Consider the following 17,216-nt stretch of genomic DNA (forward strand, 5'->3'; position numbering starts at 1 on the left):
AAGGAATCAGAGAAGTGGGAAATTGTAGCACTGCATGGACCACAGATTTTGCTACATATTTGCCCACCTACCCAATCCCATTAGATTCTGCTCTGCTTTTTTACCTCTTGCTCTCCATCACACCTGCAGTTTGTATATCCAGAACCTCTCTGACCTTCTGCAAAGGAGGTCAGAGGTCTTGGCTGGTTGCACACTTTTCCACTGTAATTCAGTTTTCAGCAATTCTCTACATTTTTGGTCATTTAGACAGATTACAATAATTGAGCTTCACATGCATACACATATATACACAAAAACTTATTGCTATTTGTTTCTACCTCTTTCTTCCTTTACTATCACTTTAATGGGGGCTCAAAAGTAAGATACAAAAACATATGCATTTAGTTTACAAAACTACACTAGATTAAAAAAACAAAATTTTATGAGAGAAACATGTTTGAGTCAAATCATCTTTTTTGAATACACCTTAGAACATAATTTACAAATTGACTTTCCTGAGTAATAGAACCACTAATAGCCAAATAATCTACAGTCAAGACAAAAACAGTAACATACAATAAAACATGACCCCTCTCTCCTCTGCAGTATCACAGATGGGGAGGGTGAAGAGTGGGCCCAACATTGTAAGATTGTGATTATAAAATGGTGATAAAATGAGCAGGAAAGCAAAGTGACAGGAAAAATAAAAGATAAGAGACTATTTACAACTTAGTGACTTTTCATCACTTAATCAACTGCGGTTTCATTTGTTAGGCACAATGACAGCCCAATCTAACCAATTTAAATTTCTGGCCTGAAATACATAAAAAATAAAAACAAACAAAAACACTTAAAAATGGCCTTTTGAGCAACATCTAAGCTATATTACCTTTGTGTCTTTATATGGGATGTAGAGTCTCAATTATTCCATTGTCATTTACGTATTGTATTTCAGCTTATTACAGTGTGTTTTCACTTATGTCATCCTGTAAGAACACTCAAATTATAGAAGCATGTTCTCCTCTGGACTTTGGGGTGCTTTTTAATAATATTTTAAGTTCCTTTACTACTTCGATTTGGATTTGGGATCTTGTCAAGTCATCCTATATGTTTATCTCATATTCAAGTGATAAACACTCAAATACTTCGCTTTAAATAGCCTTTGTTTTCATCTCTTCTGCATCTCCCTCAGCACAGGCCCAGACTCTTCTGGGATTAATGATGCAGGTAGGAGTTTCTCAAACAGGAATAGTTATCTCCTGAACGACATGGTCATGTTCCAAGTAAAGGATTCTGAGAGTACTCCCTTGTACAAGTGCAATGGCTATCCAGGCAGTGGGGATTTCAGGGATTTTGATATTTAAACTAAGTTGTTATTCTTTGCATAAATGAAATAAAAATGTGACAAAAGTTATCCCAGGGTAAATTAATTCAATACAATACTTTGCTGACCTCAATGATAAAGGGCTGTTCACAGAGTCAGTTTATTTAGTAGAAATTGTTTTTAAGACAGAGCACTCTCAATCAACAATCCCATGAAAAACCGTGACTGTTATTTCCAATACAGTGATTTTATTTTGAGTGCAACAGAACCAAGTCCATAAACCAAAACAACAGGGAGAATTTTTACAGATAATAAATAATTTAAATCAGATTTTATTAAAACAAGCAAGGATACATTATGGAATTGGATGTAAACCCACATGAATATTTTAGGATAAAACATGAGACTGTAAAGAAATTTCACGTTTATGGTCAGCCTCTTGGGGATCTACTCACAGATACCCAGGACTATTCATATTCTCCTCCTCCCTCCAAGTTGGGGAAGTTTGAAAAGCAGTAGTCTAACGTAACTGAATTATTTTAAAAGCTGTGGGTTTTTTAATGAAATATTCAGAGAATTCAGATCCACACAGTTTAAGTATTGAACAATTTAAAAAGATCATCTAAAATGCTCAAATAATTTTAAGGATAAGGACACAGTAACATATTTAGAAGCAGAATTGTTAGAGTCATATCATTAGGTGGTTTTCCATAGAATGCCTGAAACAGTATTATAGACACCAGTACATATTTGTAAAAATCAAAACCAAGGAGATTCTAATTAATGTTTAGCCTCTGGTAGGTCAATTGCATATAAATATTTTTGACTCTTATCATGTAAAGATGACAATATCTCATCAAGTTGATGAACACTATTTAAATTGATGATATCCATAATAAACTAACACTGGCTTTAGAGTCAGAGGATTATAACTGTGATCCTACCATATTTTACCAGTGTGAAATTGCATTAGTTATTTAACTTCTCTAAGTGTCACGTTATTTATGTATAAAACATGAATAATAATAATATCATTGTTAATAGTGGAAATACTCCTAAGTGATCATATATGCTGTTACAAGTTTTTGTTTCATTTTCATTTTGTTTTGTTTTGGCTTCTCATGTGCAAGAGAGGAAGGTGTGCAAAGCTCCACAGATTACTTAGCATGCATACCTTCCATACCCTATGTTGCTCCTTAGTGCTCCATGATAAACTGTTACATCTTTCACCTGAATTATGATAAAAGCAAACATACAAAAACACCTACATATTTTTGACCTATTTTTAATATTACCTCTGGTACTGTCTGTATTCAACCAATCTTCCAATTTAATATCCCCAGGTGTCAATTCTGTGATGTTAATCTCCCTGCATACAGTTTTGCCCTCCTACCTGCTACCATTCACACTGGTAACCTTTGGTTCCATCTAGAATTATACCGTTTTCTTAGGGAATGGAAAGGGCTGAGAAAGGAAGAACAAGTACAGGATAGCAAAATGAATGCATATACAATGCTGGGCTTAAGAGATAAGCTGTGGGTATGGTGATGCGTATGCTGTACATGTGTACTATACTTAAGAGATAAGAGGGGCTATGTTGTTAGTATTCGGGGTTTAAAAGACAAGTCATGCAAAGGTTTGAACTAGAAGTAGGAAATCTGCATAGACTAGCTGAACTTTGGTTAAAAGGAATATCTAAATGGAAACAACTGAAATGGATATTGGTTCATAGTTCAGATATTCAAGGGAGGCAACATGGACTAAAGATATGGGGCTCTGTGGACATTATGAGGTTCTCAAATAAACACATTCATTGGCCTGAATTTGGATTTTTCCTATATATTTTTAATGTTAGCTGGAGACTTGGACCACTTATTAAAGAGGAATCAGATGTGACACTTGCTAAAATGCAAACAGCGCTAACCTGCTTGCAACCTTTCAATAGCTACACAAACCTTTCACAATAAATTCAGACTTCTTGAGATGACACACCATGATGCTCAGGGCTTCTCTCTAGTCTTACACACACACACACACACACACACACACACACACACACACATTCTACTAGTCACATCAATATATATGCAGTTTTTGCAACAGGATAACTTTTTAGAACTGCAGCCTTCACAGCTTCACCCTGGCACCTTCTTGTGCTGTGAGCCACCTTTTCAATATTTAGACTCAGCTTAAATATTTCTCCAGTTTCTGCAGTTTGGGGAGAATAAATTTGCTTAGTTCTTAGTGCTATAATACCATTCTGTACAAGCCTCTCTACCCAGTGCATCAAAGCCATTCTACTGTAACTGTAGGGTGCATGTTTCTTCCTTCTCCCCAGTGGAACACAAGTACCTTCAAGATAGGGACCACAGTTTATTTGTTTATAATGTTTGGTACATGGAATATAAAATATCTAAAAACACTGTATAGGACAAATAATGAATTAATTAATGGATTTATCTCTTGACACTATATGTAGAAATTATTATTTTTCTTCTAATTTTTGGCTATGTCTATTTTTAAACATTTAGAAAATGTATTAAACACAAGGCATGAGTTAAAAATCATTTATTGTCTTACTACACAGAAAATAACACTTTGCTTTATTCCCTGAATTCATTCACATATCCACATATGTTTAAAATTTAAAATAAAATCAAAACATTCTAGAATTGCAATTTCTATCATGTATCTTCAAAAGGAAAACAATGGCTATTTTTAATAAGCTGACTACAACCATCTAAATTCCAGGATGCTAGCAGATTATTTTTAAACAAAAGAGCAACTTTTTGTTTGGAAGAAACTTTAATGAGCTCTTTAGTTATTCTAAGGAGGGACTAGAGTAGATTGGAGAGACTGAAACAAATTGGAGTTCATTTGCTCAGTAAACAGGGTAAAAGAGATTCTCTTTCGCACATTATATTAGAATTGCTGATTTTCAGCTGGACACATGGCTGCCTACAATGAAAATATTTCCCAGACTCCCATGTAATGTGACTATGGGCAGACAGTAAAATGTAAGCTAAACTTCCTACAACTGTCCCTAGCAGACAGCTGGTACATACTCCTTGCCCCTTCCTCTTCATTCAGACCTTTATTCTGCTTGTTAGAATGCAGTGTAGCGGCTGGAACTCTACTTATGTATATATAAGCAATTCTATAATGACCTTTTTTAAAAAATATTTTATTTATTTATTCATGAGGGAATCAGATAGAGAGAGAGAGAGAGAGAAGAGACACAGGCAGAGAGAGAAGCAGGCTCCATGCAGGGAGCCCCATGTGGGACTTGATCCCAGGACTCCAGGATCACGCCCCGGGCGGAAGGCAGGCGCTAAACTGCTGAGCCACCCAGGCGTCCCCTATAATGATCTTTTTTGAACATGAATCTGTCATACATGTCTGTTGGTTTTATAGGGGGAATATCCCTAGAAATGGAATGCATTTGATCAACAGTGTCAAATTGCACTCTAGAATGGTTGCAGCAAAATACAGTTACACAAACAATGGTTGAAAGTTCCAATTCAAAATATTCTAAATATCACTGGACATTCTAATGTTTGAATCTTTGCTAATTTTTAAATAAAGTAAATTAATTGATATTTTAATATGTATTTTTTGTATTTACTGATTAGGTTAAATTTTGTTCATAAATTATGACTTCTTTAATTTTTCATTCTTAGTCTTTTCTTTATACAACTTTTCCTATATTAGTTCATCATATTTTCCTAATAATTGAAGAAATTGTGTATTTAAAAACTTAATTACCTTTGCTATTAAAGAAGAAATGTTTTCCTAAGTTGAAATCTGTCTTTAACTCTAATTATATGTTCCAAAACACGAAATTTAAAATTCTGTAAAAAAATATACTTCTATGAGGAACATTACTAGTAAAAAGAACTTGAATTATTTATTGTTTAAAAAAGTTATATCTATACATGTTTACACATAATGAGAAAGCAGGTGATAATGTCCAACATAGGCCCTAACTTCAGGTTTGAGTGAAATCTTCTAATCCATGTTGAAAACACTTTGCCTTCATCCACACAGCTTAACAGAATCAAGAACTATTTCAACAATTGTCATTAATAAGACCTCACTACTGAAGGAAGTTCTAGACCAGGCTGACCAATTTGTGACTAAGTTTACTATTTATCTCAGAAACTTTCTAAAAAACATTCTCTGAACAGCATACTGCTCAAACAACTCTCTCAAGAAAACACATTTCTCTTTCAGGTGAATAGTCCTTTTCTTAGAGTCATAAATCACTCAACCGGGCAAGCCTCTTGTTTATCAAAATATTTAATTAATCAAATGCTTGCTTCACTGTGTCCACTTATCCTAAGCAATTTTTTAAAAGATTTTATTTATTTATTCATGAGACATACACACACACACACACAGAGAGAGAGAGAGAGAGAGAGAGAGAGAGAGTTAAGTTAGGCCTACCTAATACTGAATCCCAAAACCTTATAATACATGGTTTTGGCAAGCCAAACCCTCACACACACTTCAGAAGCACTCCCCAAAAATATACCAAGGTGGCAAGGTTAAGTCTCTCTCACTGCAGTAGGGGATAAGCTTGCTTAGGTTGAATGAAAGGTCACTGACAGTTTATTTGGTGGCATTTTAGGAGAATTGGAAGTAGGTCACAGGAACTCTTCAGGAGGTTGATACTTTATATGTGGCTCCTATTCCCCATTTGACTTCCCTTCCCTCATGCCTTTCTTTAACATGTCCTTTCATGTCAGCTAGAGGCCATTTTCAATTCTATTCACTAAGAAATCCACATTTCCCTTAAAGATATTCTCTAGTTTTGCTTTTACATCTTTTTCCTTTTTCATCTTTGACTCTAGAATAGGATTTAGCCATTCAGCAACTTTAAGACCCATTCTTAAAGAAGTGGGTTGCGGATGGAATGGCGGAGGAGTCACATAGAGAGTGGGAGACCCACAGCTGGCCAAAATGAGCTTTTAATAAAATAATACTGCCAGTTAGTTATCATGCTAAAAAGGACCTTTTTCTTCCTCCATCTTGGTCCATATTATCAATCCCCCTTTTTAAATCCTAGCAGATAAATTTAAGGAAAGAATGAAAGTTACATCCCATTCTATGTGCATTTTTCAGGAGATCTCATAGACCCTGCATCTCTGAGTGACAGAGTAAGCACTGAGAGGCACAAATCACTTCTTTCTAATTTCACAAACTGAAATTTGTCTTTCTGTCATGCAGTAATGTATGTGTCAGAGTCAATCATCAATTCAATTGCAGTTCGGTGTCATAACAAAGAAAATCATCTGGATTTTAGCAACAGGTAGATTGCCAATTTGGTTTCTCAGAAGCATTATGAGTCTTGAAAGGAACATATTCTATAAGTTCATACAGATCTTCCTAAAGTTTTCTTCAATTTTATTAGCATGTAATTGTAATGTTTTAGAAGTTCCATTTATGCCAACTCAACTGACTACTTACAGCATTTCCACCAGGAATATAATTCTTATTTTATCTTGCCTTATCATTCAAGTATCAAAGTAATATGTTTGTGTTATGCACACGTAGTTTTTTTAAATGTAGATTTTTTTTCCAGTATTCATTGTATTCTCCAGAAGGATGATATTTATCCTTTAGTATTTTGTAACTAAAAGTTTTAAAATATTTTACCGATTAAAATATAAATCCTAGGGAAGATGCGTCAGTGATTCATAATATTTACATAAGAGCAAATAGCTTATTTTTCCAATAAATTGCTTATAAATATATTCAGTCATTCTATTCTTGTCCTTAGTCAGAAAACACACTAGATTTTACATTAAGATACCCTTTTACAGCCACCGTATTTAATATTGTGGCTGTTATCACTTTTTTAAAAATGAGAGAAAACAAAGTTTTCAATAGGGGCATATTTAAAAATCTGAATCCAAATTTTATAAATCTTGGGGTTTATTACATAATATTTTATTTTATAAAAGTCCAAATAGATTTCTTATTTTTCCCTTTCTTCTTATTAAAATGTAATTTATTGGATATAGTTAATAACATCTGTTTAGGGCACTTGAGTGGCTCAGTCTTAAGCATCATCTGCCTTCAGCTCAGGTCATGATACCAGGTTTCTGGGATAGAGCCCTGCATTGGGTTCCCTGCTCAGCGAAGTCTGCTTCTCTCTCTCCCTCTGCTTGTGCTCTCTCTCTATCAAATGAATAAATAAAATCTTTAAAAAAAAAAAAAAGACTTATAAACAAACACCTCTTGTAAATGTATAAAAAATAAACTTATAAAAAACACCTCTGTTTATACTTAACTCAACAAGTATTATTAAAAATCTGCTATCTAAATAAATAAATAAATAAATAAATAAATAAATAAATATAAAAAACTACTATGTGCAAGATGTCCCACATGAAACATATATTAAAATCCAAATGGATTTTTTTAAAGATTTTATTTATTCGTGAGAGACAGAGAGGGACGCAGAGACATACATAGGCAGAGGGAGAAGTAGGTTCCCACAGGGACCCTGATGTGGGACTCGATCCCCAAACTGGGATCACACCCTGAGCCAAAAGCAGACGCTCAACCACTGAGCCAAGCATGTGTCCCTCAGAATGGCTTTTAATTCAAGGAGCTATGTTGCTACATATGAAAAGCTAAGAAAGTACCAATAGATAAAATGCTGTGGAAGATGATCAAAGTAATTTACAAATCTCAAATTTATGGTGAAGGTTAAGAAAATAGATCTGGATTTTACCTGTACAGGATACACTGAACATAGATGAACAGAGTTGGAAGGATACTGGTTATAGTTGATGGGCTGTAGAAGGAAAGATTAAATTCCATTAAGACTTCTGAGAATGGACAAGGCTAGCATCTTTCCTTTGCAAAACATTGTTACTGTTGTTTTTAAACTGAAGCGCATTTCATATACTGATATCTGATGGTGAGATTGTCCTTTATACCTTAAATGGCTTCCCAAACCACTGGTAAATGGCACATTGCCCAAACAGAGCAAGAGAAGTAAGGAAACATTATTAAGCAAAACTAGAATGCACAATATTTGTAAAGAAATTATAAACAATAGGGGCACTGGGTGGCACAGTGAATTAAGCAACAGACTCTTGGTTTTGGCTCAGGTCATAATCGCAAGGTCATGAGATAGATCCCAAGTTGGCCCCATGCTCAGCTGTGGAGCCTGCTTGGGATTCTCTCTCTCTCTCTCTCTCTCTCTCTCTCTCTCCCTCTGCCTCTCTCCTCCTCTAAAATAATAAGTAAATCTTTAAAAATTATAAACAACAAATCTGGAAAATTATTAGACTATATTATGGAGAACCTTACATGAGCCTTAGGGTTGTATCCCATTAAACAGATATTTCAGTTGACAAGACAACTGTTGGAATAAGAATGCATTATAGTTGGTTTTATTACCAGATGTTTCTGTTCAAAAGGTTAGAGAGCTGCCACTACGAGCCATCTTCCCCCTCCTCTGCTCATATTCTCCATCCAAAGGAGCCCACTTGGATGAATGAGATTCCTTGGCAGAAAAAGAGGTTGTGTGTGCTTTGTTTTGTTTTGTTAATATCACTCTTTTACAAGGAGGATACTTGTTTTAGCTGCTAGCCATTCCAGAAATTCCTTCTCCTTAACTGTATTTTTTCAAAATCTCCGATTAGTGTCTAGGTAAAAATCACATGTTCTGCTCAGACACCTCAGCTATCTACATGACAGCTTCTCTTCAGAGTCATAGGCAACCAGCAATTGACAATTTAAACCAGTTGTAGATTTATTATCTGCAGACCATAGATCTATGCAAATACTCTCCAGACATAATGCTGAGTAGTAAGAAGACAAGGTAACATAAGCTGCATAGGCATTCCCTCCCTGAAGCTTCTATAAGAGACTGAAACCAAGAAACAGAAACAGTTCCAAGGGATTGTGCCTAAACTGGTGGCCCTTAGTAGTCAATGGGAAGGAATTGACATGTTTCAAGCAGGCAAATGATATCAGAACTGAACATTGCTGGAAGCAGTTTGGCAGCACTGTCAATGTTATATCAGAAGGAAAATATAAATTATTTAAATAGACCAAGTGCAAAGTAATGAAAGACAGCAGGAGGCATCCAAAGGAAAAGGCTAGATCTAAAAGGCGGAATTAGGATGCACAGACCCCACAACTAATTGGATGGGGAGAGGCAGTAAGGGACGAAGAAGTAACTAAGTTTTGGTGGTTGAGAAAATACTGAGTTTATAGACAGGGGAATTCAGGAGAAAGAAGTAGTTTGGAGGTGGTAATGGTCAAAACTGAGTTTGTGTCCAGTAGGGAATATACATAAAAATGTCCAGAAGACAAAAGAAAATTGGACCTAATTTATTTTTTAAAAATGAGAAACAGATATTGAAATACAGATTTGGCTCATGTGCATAAGATGAAAGTCTTCCATTGTAAAAGATACGGTGAATCTGCTATTATTTAAAATTGGTTTATATTTGGGAAAAAAACAGCAGATGGTTATTCTTAATCTTTAAAATATGTCATACTAACTTTAAAATAAACCTTTCTTCATTATTAAAACTATAGAGATAATCCTATATTCCTCAGGGTAATAGCGGAATAAGAAACAACAAAAATACATGAATGGAGCTAACAAATATGTTTAATTTTGGAAAGTTCTAGCTTTAGTTACTCATAGTTTAGAATAACTTAGATACCAAAGTCAAAACAAATTACCCTCAGGTTTCAAGTATTGATACCCATTAGGCTTATTTATGTCAGCAAATAATTGCATAGCTCTGAGTCAGAGTCTGTTGAATCAAATTGGGTAGATTAATGAGGAAAACTTCTACAGGAATTTCTTTTATTTTAAATCAAGCACACATAAAGAATTGCATAATATATATTCTAGCATTTTGAACTAAAAGTTCAATGTTTACAGGCCTCAGGCAAATGCTCAATGCCTTCCAAAAGTATTAGGCACACAGTCAAGAAGAAAATTCACTCTCCATTGGAGCCTACTAAATCAACACCTGTCATATTAAATCCCTCTTCTATTTCCACTGTTTAGGAAATGCAGGGACTAATCTTAATGTTCAATATAAAAACTATATATTGCTAACGAAGGTGGAATTGTAGTAAATAAAGCAAAGAAGTGAATAGTTAACAGTCATGCTATATTTATTTTTGCCAATTATACTGTTTTAATTTTAAAAATGAAAATTTAGGATCAATGTATTTTATAATTGGAAAGGAGGGTTCTAAGCTATTATTTACATCAAAAGATGTGTCACAGAACTCCTGTGACCCATGGATAAAGCTTGGGTTAATACACAAATATTAATTCAAACTTTAAAACCTATAGTAACATATTACATGTATGCTGAAATATCATACTCTAAATACCAACACATTATTTGTCATTAGTTTTGAGTTTATACTTTGGAGGTAATTCAACCTGGAGGAAAACTTGAGATAAAACTCTCCTACTGTGCTTGTAAATGAAGAGAATGAAGAAGTTGCAAATTCAGCCTTAAAAATATATTACCACATAGCAGAAGTATCAGGCTGAGTATGGGATTCCCTATGAATAACAGAAATAAATACATTTAAGTTGTGTGACATTTTAAAGGAAATACACATGAATAAATACAACACAGAGTAATTAAAAAAGAAATGACAAAGTAATAAAGCTAACATAAAGTGATAACTTATCTTTAACTTGGATTTTTAATATTTTTATATTTAGTACAACTATTCTCCTAGATTGGTTTTCTAAATACAAATGCTATGCACTTGATATATAAAATTTAAATATATAAATTCTGCTTTGAATTTTTAACACATGGTCAGCTTGTCTTCCATACATTTTATGTTAATCAGTTCTGGTTTCTATAACAAAGAACCATAGGCTGGGTAGCTTATAAACAATACAAATTTACTTCTCATAGTTCTGAAGTCTAGAAGTCTGAGACTAGGGTACCAGCATAGTTGGGTTCTAGTGAAGACCCTCTTCCAGAATGCAGACTGTGTATCTCATGCATATCTTTCTGTGGAGGGAAAGAGCAAGCTAGCTCTCTGGCCTTTTCTTCTAAGGGCATTCATCGCATTCATAAGATTTTCATCCTCGTGACCTAATTATACCCCAAATTTCCCACCTCCAAATAGGGGAGATACAAATATTCAGTCCATAACAGTATTTGCTTAGTAGTATCCAATGATGATATTTTACTTATCTCTATTGTCATTCATATAAGATTACTAATGTCCTCTTTACAACTGGAAATAGTGTCATTAATGCCTATAAATCTAATCATATTAGTTAACAAATTTTTAAAAACCCAGAACCAATTTTAAAAACTTATCTTTAAGATTCTTTCCTTCTAGAAACACTCTTGGAAATAAAATTCATGTTACTGTTCACCAAAGAAGCAGAAAAATACACATATATGTTTGTTTGCATATGTATATGGCATATATATGTATGTATGTGTGTTTATGGGTTTGTGTGTATGTGCATGTGTGTGTAAATACATATGTATACAGAGAGAGATCTATTTCGTGAAATTGGGTTATACAATTGTGGAGTCTAGATATGTAAATTTGAATTCTATAGGACAGGATGGCATGCTGGAAAATCTCAGGCAAGAGCAGATGCTGTATGGGGAGCTTAATCTCCTTCAGGAAACCTCAGTTTTGTTCTTAAGATCTTTCAACTGATTATATGAAGTCTGTACACACTATCAAGGGTAATATCCTTTAGCTAGAGTCAATTGATTGTAAAAGTTAACCACATCTACAAAATACCACACAGTAAAATATAGATTACTGTTTGGTAGTGTAACTGAGGACTATGGCCTAACCAAATGAATACATAAAAACCCAGAACCAATTTTACTACCATTACAGCAGTTAAAAAGTAAAAAATAATAATAATAATTGAGAATTGGTGAGACAAAAGAAAACAAAAAGATGGTACAATGATATTTCATCTAGTAATAATTACATTCAATGTAAAGAGTCTAAACACACTATTTAGAAGGAAGATATTGTCAGATTAGATATAAAATAATACTGAACTATAAATTGTCTATAAGGAACAGCCTTTAATGAAAAGTCAGATATAATTTAAAAGTGAAAAGAAGGAAAATGTATGTCATGCAAATTCAAATAATAAGAAAGCTACACAAGATATATTAATTTAAGATAAAATAGGCTTCAGAAAAAAAAAATAGGCTTCAGGAGAAAGAATATTACCCAAGATGAAAAGGGGCATTTCTTCATGATAGAAGCATAAATTAATCAAGAAAACATATCAATCAAAAATATGTATGCAAAAAAAAGAACTTAAAAATAAAAAAAATAGGACAGCCCAAGTGGCTCAGCGGCTTAGCACCGCCTTCAGCCCAGGGTGTGATCCTGGAGACCTGGGATTAAGTCCCACATCAGCTCCCTACATGGAGCCTGCTTCTCCCTCTGCCTGCCTCTCTCTCTCTCTCTGTGTGTATCTCATGAATAGATAAATAAAATCTTTAAAAATAAATAAATAAATAAATAAATAAATAAATAAACTGAAAAAAGAAAAATATATATCCATAATTACAGCATTACGCCAAAACATCTCTTGCAAAATTGATAAAGCTGATAGTTAAAAAATAAGCTTACAGAATACTTGAACAATTTACTAACAACAAACATGGTTCTGATTGTTATAAAATAGTACACCAGATAGCTACAAAAATATACATTCCTTTTCCATAAACAACACAGTCCCTAATAGATTTTCAAGGATAGAACTGGTTGTAGCCTGGTATTCTCAGGCTACAACATAATTAAATTAAAAATAAATGATTACAAACTACCAAGAAAGTCCCTAAAACAGCATGTTAAGCAGCATATTTCTAAATATCTCATGTATCAAAGAATTCACCAAGGAAATTAAAAAATATTTCACTGAACCACAATGAAAAGGCAAAAAATAAAATTTGCAGAATGCAGCAAAGCAATTTTAAGAAGAAAATTTATAATAACATAGAGTTATTGAATCAGTGTGTTGTATACTTGAAAGTAATGTAAACATTGTGTGTCAACTATACTGCAACTAAAAATAAATTTAGTTTCATGAGCCAACCAAAAAGAAAGGTTCAAATTCAGTGGACTGAGTTTTCCGTTAATGAAACCCTGAAAAAAGAGAAAGGTAGTCAAAATAAATAGAAGAATTTTTTTTAATTAGCACAGAAATCAGTGAAAGAAGAAATAAAGCACAGGAAAAAAAAAAACAGCAAAACTGAGTACATTTTGAAGTATTTCAATAAAAATTTAGATAAACTTCTAGATTGACTGATCAAAAGAAAACACATTTCACCAACACCTTGAATCAAAGAGCTATTATTAACAAACTTATCATACTAAATTCAATAACTGACAAAATGTAAAAATACCCTAAAATGTAAAATATTCTTTAAAAAAAAAATTTCTAGGGATCCCTGGGTGGCGCAGTGGTTTGGTGCCTGTCTTTGGCCCAGGGCGCGATCCTGGAGACCCGGGATCGAGTCCCACGTCGGGCTCCCGCTGCATGGAGCCTGCTTCTCCCTCTGCCTGTGTCTCTGCCTCTCTCTCTGTCTCTATCATAAATAAATAAAATTTTTAAAAAATGTCTAATGCTGTCACAAGAAGAAATTTAAAAATCTAAAGGTATTATATTAAATATAGAAATTAAATTTGCAGTTGAAAATATTCCTACAAAAAAATCTCCATGACCAGATGTTTTTACTGTCAGAGAGCATTGTCAAACATTTAAGTGAGAATAGTGCAAAGCCTATAGCAACTTGTCCAGAAAAAATACAAAGGAGGCATAATCCCCAGTTTATAAGACCAGAAATACTTTAATAACAAAACCAAAACATTAAAATTTAAAAAGGAAGAAATACCATAGATCAAAATTCCTTAAAACATAAATGCAGAAAATTTTTTTTTAAGATTTAGTTATTTACTTGAGAGAGAGTATGTGCACATGAGAGAGAGGAGAGGAGCAAAGAAAGAGGGAGAAGGGAAGTAGACCCCCCACTGACCAAGGAGCCAAGGCAGGGCTGGATCTCACCACACTGAGATCATGATGATCCAAAACCAAGATGAACCAAAACCAAGAGTTGTATGCTTAACTGACTGAGCCACCCAGGTGCCCCAATACAGAAAATCCTTTTAAAATATTTGACGTTAAATTAGCAATTATAGAAAGGATGAAACCCAATGTGCAGGAGAGTTTTGAGAATTCAAAGTTGGTTGGTCATGCAAAACCCAATCAATATGTTATCACAATATTAACAAAATAAAGAGAAAAACCATGTGATCATCTGAATAAATGAAGAAATCACATTTGAAAAAAACTCAACACACATTCACAAAAAAATAAACTCCAGCATGCTAAAAATAGAAGAGAATGTCTTCACCTACAAAAAAAAAGTATCTATGCTCTGAGATAGCATCATACTCAACAGTAAAAAGCTAAAAACTTTTCCTCCAATATCAGAAAAAGACAAGGATGCCTATTCTGACCACTTTTAATCAACATAGAAGTCCAACTAGAGTAAATAAACAAGAAAAAGAAACAAAAGGCATCCAAATCAGAAAGGAAGAAGTAAAATTGTTACTATTTGTAGATAACATGATATATACAGAAAAGTCTGAAAACTCCACCAAGGGGCACCTGGGTGGCACAGTCAGTTAAGGGACTGACTCTTGGTTTCAGCTCAGGTCATGCTCTCAGGGTCATGGGATCGGTCCCTATACCAGGCTCCACACTCAGCACAGTAAAGTCTTCTCAGGACTTTCTCTGCCTCTCTCTCTCTCTCTCTCTCTCTCTCTGTCTCTCTCTCTGTGCTCCTCTTCACTTTCTAAAATAAATAAATGTTCAAAAAAAATTTTTTTAATTAAAAAAATAAAAACTGCACCAAAATAATCCCCATGTTAGAACTAATCAACAAATTCAGTGCAGTTGCAGGACACAAAATCAATATCAAAAATTAAGTGTGTTTCTATACATTAAAAACAAACTATCAACAAGAGAGATTAAGAAAACAATCCCATCTCCAATTGTATTAAAAATAATAAAATATCTAGCAATAAATTTAATCAAGGAGGTGAAAAATCTGTACACAGAAAGCTATGACATTGATAAAGAAATTGAAGAACATTAAAAAAAAAACAGGATATTCTTAAAGAAAAGGATATTCTTCTTTGTTCATGGATTAGAAGAATTAATACTGTTCAAGTGTCCATACTCCCCAAAGCAATCTAAAGAGTCAAAGAATCCCTACCTAAATGCCAATAGTATTTTCACAGAAATAGTACAAACAACCATAAAAATGTATGGAGCCCTAAGACTCTGAATAGCCAAGGTAATCTTAAGAAAGGAGAACAAAGCTGGAGATACCATACTCCTTGATTTCAAAGAAAAACAATACTACAATACTACAAAGTAAGTAATCAAAACAGTATAGTATTGGAATGAAAATAAACATCAATGGACCAGAATAGTCTGGAAATAATTCCATACATACATGGTCAATTAATTTATGACAATGGAGTTGAGAATATACAATGGGGAAAGGACAGCTTCTTAAATAAATGGTGTTAGGACAAAGACCTGAAGAGCCCAGACACCAAAGTACATATAGCATGATCCTATTTATTTGAATTCTTACAAGAAGAAAAATGAATCTGCACTTGACAGAATTCATATCAGTGCCTGAGTAGAAAAGATTGATGAGCAGGAAGCATGAGGGAAATCTTGGGCATTAAGTTTGGGCATCAGCATTAGAAATGCTTGATTGTGGTCATGGTTGCACAAATTTGTATATCAAGACTCATAAAATTATATACTTGAAATGGGTGCATCTTTCCCTTGATAAAGAGTAGATCTTGAAAAATCGAAAAGCATACATAGAATGATGAATACATTTATTTACTGCAAAAATAGATATGATGTTGCAGACTCTGGTATAACCATAGAAAAAAACTCTGAGAGAATAAATAAACTTTTAATTATGGTTTTGTTTTCAAGAAAGGATATCACCTTTCATATTAAAGCTTTCTACATTGAATTTTTAAATGATGCACATGTATTTTTTTTAAACAATGTTATCAGGATGGGGTGTCATGGGCTTCATCTTTTTAGCTTATATTTTCCCATATTTCAAAGCTAACAAATATTATTAAAATATAAATCACAGGTGAATCTTGGAATCACTTCAACAACACAAGTGTTTATTTCTAAATAAATAATCAAAACTGTTTGCAGTAGAAAATTTCAAACAAATTTATAAGACTCTACTGCCAATTCCTAATCAAATATAAGACATTTGGAATGAATTAAAATCACTAAGAAATATAACAAATTAGAAAAAAATCTATTAGTTTTCAATATTTCAAAGCCTGGTCAGCTCAGTCAGTTAAACTTCTGCCTTCGGCTCAGGTTATGATCCCAAGATCTAGGATCAAGTCCTGCATCCGGCTCCCCACTCAGCAGGGAGCCTGCTTCTCCCTCTCCCTCTGCCTTCCACTCCCCCTACTTGTGCTCCAACAACTAAATAAATAAAATCTTAATAAAACCCATATACTGTAAAGTATACCTATCTAGTTATCATTAATAGTTACCTTGTTGCCTATGTCACGTTTCACTCACTATAATCTCAATACAGCTCTTCCAAATGCATAATTCTCATTTCCCTTTACTATTGTGTATGGCTCTATTAAAAAATGTTTTTGGTGTTTTGAGTTGGGCTTCTTCAAAGATTCACTTCATGAAGTTATTTTTCTAACAAGATGGTTCCTTAAAGGAAGGAGCACCTGACTATCATAGGAGTCCCAGAACTATCACAACTAATCATGAGACCTCAGTCACATCATTTAGAATTTCTGAATATGGTTCTGTAAA

At 33.7% G+C, this 17,216-nt stretch overlaps 1 long non-coding RNA gene across 1 annotated transcript in view; it reads right to left on the reverse strand.

The window, feature by feature from the left end:
* Window positions 1-17,216, reverse strand: part of LOC111098893 — a 353,549-nt gene that overhangs the window by 283,578 nt on the left and 52,755 nt on the right. The window contains exon 2 of the long non-coding RNA XR_005369941.1: window positions 8,046-8,108. This is a non-coding gene — a long non-coding RNA (uncharacterized LOC111098893). The remainder of the gene's footprint in view (window positions 1-8,045; window positions 8,109-17,216) is intronic.

The sequence above is a fragment of the Canis lupus genome, chromosome 15, assembly GCF_011100685.1.
Source record: "Canis lupus familiaris isolate Mischka breed German Shepherd chromosome 15, alternate assembly UU_Cfam_GSD_1.0, whole genome shotgun sequence".
In the NCBI taxonomy this organism is placed as follows: domain Eukaryota; kingdom Metazoa; phylum Chordata; class Mammalia; order Carnivora; family Canidae; genus Canis; species Canis lupus.